Raw genomic sequence first — 4,453 nt, forward strand, 5'->3', positions numbered from 1 at the left:
TTAAAAATTATGCTATAACCTATTCATTCACAAAAAAAAACGTTACTGAAAGAGTGCCTTTTTTTTGTGAATGGTGAGTTTAATGCCTTCGTTTGATCGACACTGTCATGTGTGCTGGAGGTGTGGCATTTGTAAGAAGGCTTCAAATTAGATGCTCTAGAGAACCAGTACACCAACCGGCAGTGCAAGTCGTGCGTTTGTTTGGAAGGTAGGCAAAATGTCTTCAAAGCTGGCAAAGAAATATATCACCGAGAATCCATAGGCAACAACTCTACACGAATGAGTTGACGTCTAACATAGGCTATGTCATGTTGGAGATTGGTGACCCTTTGGTGTATCCACCGTGACTCCCTGATGTAAGATAATGGCAGTAGCTCTTGTTAACCCTAGAATTTTGTTAACATCCCCCTCTTCTTGATGGTGATCGTGTCCTCATGATCGCGTTGAAGACCTTTGTGTGGGGAGAATGGACAAGCTTTGTTGATGGCTTTGATGTTGAGTGATGTTCAATGGTCTTTGTCCCTCCGAAGGAATAAAAAAAACTAGTTAGTAAATGAAAAGGTTAGTGGTTTATGGCATATTGTTTTTTGCGAATGATTGCATATTTATGTGAGCATGTTTTTTTTGGCTTTTTTCTCACTTTGTTTTTGGCAATCATAAGCAATGTTACATGTGATTTGTGTTAGTGGGGATGCTAAGAGATGTTAATAATGTGAGAGAAGAGAGGGAAGTATCCGGAGGAACGTAGACTTCATCATCAGAGAACGAGATGGTGATTCTCAGTTCCTCATTTGATTCATTGAAGCAACATTCATCTTTCGATGATGTCCCTTTGTGTGGTAGGATTCTAGTCAAATGTTTCCGAATAGGACCTATTCCTGCTTTCTTCAACCCATGTGCTTTTTATGTTTTATATATATTTAAGTGCTCTTATGAAGCAAATATACATGAAGTACAAGAATAGAGTCATATAGACTCTAATTGAACTGCTCTGTGTTGAAGTAACCACTTGTTGGTGAGGATTGAAAGAATTACGTCAACTTGCGAGGCTAATATAGATATCTTCACTAAGGATTTGATTATGGTGATGTCATTTGGAGAGGTTTGTAATTTGAAGGAAAATTCCAGGTGATGGGTTGTACCATTGACCAGGTTTTTGCCCACCATGGCCCCCCCATCCATAGATATACCTGGAAGTTATTGATGGTGAGGCTTTGGTGCGAAGATTGTTGGAAAAGTATTAATGCGTGAGATGGCTTAATCCGTGATGTGGCTTAAATCGTGAAATTGTAGGGTTGTAAGCCGAGTCTATTTGAAAGATCCTTGTCCCCACCGCGCAACAAATTCAGGGGTGCTAGCAGCGGAAGTAGCACTTCTTACACAGGGTAGGGTCCCTCACTCGGGGCCTCACCCACGGATATTCGGACAAGAGACTAATCCATCGCTTCTTCCAAAACCGAACCCGGAAAAACTTCCCTCGCCCGGAAAGCACGGGCGATTCCTCCAGGATAATTTTACTCTAACGTAGTCAAAAGCCTTAACTAACTAAACTGATCTGACCGAACCCGTAAGTCCCATAGTCAGATCAAGGAAAAGATTGCACTTGGATCATAGAGACCAATGCTTTTTTCCTCATTAAGAGGCACAACCGTTGATTCTTTTCCATAGAACAATTTTTATCTGGGATTTACTTCATCTATCGTACCATAACAGAAATTGAGTCTCATTTTAGGGATCCATCAGTCCAGCCATCCAGTCCCGTGGGTTAGCCAACCGCCCAACCACTGTAGTGATGGGATCCATTTAAGAATTTGGTTAGGTTTTGTCCCGAGGGAAAAGAGTTCCCAAGCCCCCTAGTCATGCAAAATTAAAACTAGTCACACCACTTACACACCCAATATGAAATTGCCTTTTTCACAGAATCAGCTGTCTTTAAAACAATCATTTAATGAAACCATAGTGTCACTGATCATAATCCGCCAAAATATCCGGTTGAATCCTAATTTTTAATTTTTCCTTCATCGGTGTACCTATGGCATCATTGGCAACCAGAACGCTCACCACCTATCCACTCAGAAGCCTTTTCGATATTTCCTAGCTCATAGTAACCAGCAATATTTTTACTTATAAAAATCAAAATGGAATCTCCATTGAAGATCAGCAAGATCAACCAAAAGATCCATATAAAAGAGCCATGGACTCATCCGTTGAGGACCAGCAAGGTCAATGAACTAGATCCATGCCTGAATTCAGAAAACAACTCTTACTCCTTGTTCCAATATCTTCCCCGATGTACGTGTGGGTATCTTCGACCACCTAGAGCCTAAGCACCGTATGGTCAGAACCCTCTAGGATCCTTCGTAAGTCACGTAGCGTTTCACTCATAGGCCACTTCCTTGGTCCCTCATCCACCGTATCGCAAGCTCACCATTTTAATCAAACCGAGGCTGGTCAAGACCTCGACCGCGACCTTGCTACGTGAGACGTCCTCCATTGACTCTCCGTTAGCTGTTGCAACTTTATCAGATTAGGTCTCCATGACCTCATTCACAAGATGGTCTAAATGCTTCCTCAGTATTCTTGACATAAAACAGTCATTTAAAAACAGGTCATAAATATAGTTTCTATAACGAACTCTTATCTTTCCACATTGTTCCACATCAAGCCACATTATTTAAATCACATCCATTTCATATGTATTCCCATTCTCATCCAATCACATCATTTTCATCTCATCACATCTTTCCTCATTTACCCTCATCAGATCTCATCCACTCGCATCTACCCATCTCCACATCTCATCAAATCTCATCCACTCGCATCTACCCATTTCCACATCTCATCAGATCTCATCCACTCGCATCTACCCATCTCCACATCTCATCAGATCTCATCCACTCGCATCTACCCATCTCCACATCTCATCAGATCTCATCCACTCGCATCTACCCATCTCCACATCTCATCACATCACATCACATTCATTCACATCTCATCCATTCATAACTACCCTGATCCACATCACATCACATCCATTTCACCTCACATCTCATTCATTCACATCTATCCCGATTCACATCACATCCAATTCACTTCACATCTCATCCATGCACATCCCATATCATTCATTCACATCTCGATTCACATCACATTCATTCATATCCATCACATTCGTCTCATCACCATCCCATCACATACATTCTATCCACATCCCATCACATACATTCTATCCACATAACATCACATCACATCTATCCATATCATATCTCATTCATACACATCTCATCTCATTCATCCACATCCATCAAATCGTTCACAAGTACGACTACCCACATCTATCCATACGTTCATATCTATCACTTCACATCCACATATATTCATGTCACATCATATCTCTTTACATCACATCACATTCTTTCACATACACATCCACATCACATTCTTTCACATACACATCCACATCCATTCTTTCACATACATCCACATCCATTCTTCACATACATATCCACATCCATTCTTTCACATACACATCCACATCCATTCTTTATATACACATCCACTTCCATTCTTCACATATACATTCACATCCATTTTCATCACATATCATCCATTCACATCCCATATCATTCATTTACATCCTAATTCACATGACATCACATCTCATCCATTCATTTACATCTATCTGAATCACATCACATCTCATCACATCTATTCACCTCACATCTCATCACCTCTATTCACATCACATCCATTCATTCACATCTATCTGATTCACATCACATCTCATCACATCTATTCACCTCACATCTCATCATCTCTATTCACATCACATCCATCCATCCATTCATTCACATCTATCTGATTCACATCACATCTCATCACATCTATTCACCTCACATCTCATCACCTCTATTCACGTCACATCCATCCATCCATTCATTCACATCTATCTGATTCACATCACATCTCATCACATCTATTCACCTCACATCTCATCACCTCTATTCACATCACATCCATCCATCCATTCATTCACACCTATCTGATTCTCATCACATCTCATTACATCTATTCACATCACATCCATCCATCCATCCATCCATTCACACCTATCTGATTCTCACCACATCTCATTACATCTATTCACATCACATCCATCCATCCATTCATTCACACCTATTTGATTCTCATCACATCTCATCACATCTCATTACATCTCTTCACATCACATCTCATCACATCTATTCATAGAATTTAAACATAGAATTTAAGAGAATTCTAATTTTGATATAAAGATTCTTTACGCATCTATTTATGCATAAAAATTGACTTTAATGATAATAACACTTTTGAAATAAAAATAAATCCTTTATGCATCTTTCTATGCATAAAATCAATTTTAATGAGAATAACACTTTTGAAATAAAAATAAATCCTTTATGCATCTTTCTAT

This window comes from Cibotium barometz, chromosome 6 (assembly GCF_041138505.1).
Source record: "Cibotium barometz isolate CiBa-2024 chromosome 6, ASM4113850v1, whole genome shotgun sequence".
In the NCBI taxonomy this organism is placed as follows: domain Eukaryota; kingdom Viridiplantae; phylum Streptophyta; class Polypodiopsida; order Cyatheales; family Cibotiaceae; genus Cibotium; species Cibotium barometz.